Source organism: Schistocerca piceifrons, chromosome 8 (assembly GCF_021461385.2).
Source record: "Schistocerca piceifrons isolate TAMUIC-IGC-003096 chromosome 8, iqSchPice1.1, whole genome shotgun sequence".
In the NCBI taxonomy this organism is placed as follows: domain Eukaryota; kingdom Metazoa; phylum Arthropoda; class Insecta; order Orthoptera; family Acrididae; genus Schistocerca; species Schistocerca piceifrons.
Window position 1 is genome coordinate 74,354,391 of NC_060145.1, and position 1,062 is coordinate 74,355,452.

General features: G+C 44.6%; 1 non-coding gene across 1 annotated transcript; it reads left to right on the forward strand.

Moving 5' to 3' along the window:
• The first annotated feature begins 477 nt into the window (after positions 1-477).
• Trnas-uga lies at positions 478-552 on the forward strand. The gene has a single exon. It is a non-coding gene; the product is annotated as a tRNA-Ser (tRNA).
• Positions 553-1,062: the final 510 nt, after the last annotated feature.

The window sequence follows — 1,062 nt, forward strand, 5'->3', positions numbered from 1 at the left end:
AGAAGATGCGCTCATTATAATGGATACCTGACAATATGTAATACATTTTTTAATTAGTCATGCTTCACAGTATGGTCAAATATAGCTAACAAAAGTATACGAATGTTGGTATTTTATATAACTTTCAATTATTTTTCAAATGCGTAGAACAAAAATTGAAATATGCAGCTTAGAAATAAAAAAAATTGAAATTACCCAGCTTAGAAACCTCCAAAGAGATTCCCCCTCAAGAAAAATATGGTTTTCCCCCAAAAATACTTATACTGTTCATTATAAACCTCGTTTCCGCTATCTACGGGCTCATGTCAGTGTTAAAAGGGTACAAGAGGCAGAATCAAAGCTGCAGTGCTTCGTTAGACGCTGAAACAGGTAGTACATCCTAGTTCTGCAAGGTTCGCAGAAGAGCTTCTGTAAAGATTGGAAGGTAGGAGACGAGGTACTGTCATAAGTAAAGTTGTGAGGACGGGGGTTGAGTCGTGCTTGGGTAGCTCAGTTGGTAGAGCACTTGCCCGTGAAAGGCAAAGGTCCCGAGTTCGAGTCTCGGTCCGGCACACAGTTTTAATCTTCCAGGAAGTTTCATATCAGCGTACACTCCGCTGCAGAGTGAAAATCTCATTCTCAGGTAGTACATCGTTAAACATCATGAAGTACATCAGAAAAAATTGCAGTTCCATTTTTCGCGTTGACAGTTGGTGCACGGGTTCCCTCAACCCCTCATAAGTGCCGGCCGCGGTGGCCGAGCGGTTGTAGGCGCTTCAGTCCGGAACCGCGTGACTGCTACGGTCGCAGGTTAGAAACCTGCCTCGGGCATGGATGTGTGTGATGTCCTTAGGTTAGTTGGGTTTAAGTTGTTCTAAGTTTTAGGAGCCGGCCGAAGTGGCCGTGCGGTTCTAGGCGCCGCAGTGTGGAATCGCAAGACCGCTACGGTCGCAGGTTCGAATCCTGCCTCGGGCATGGATGTGTGTGATGTCTTTAGGTTAGTTAGGTTTAACTACTTCTAAGTTCTAGGGGACTAATGACCTCAGAAGTTGAGTCCCATATTGCTCAGAGCCATATGAACCA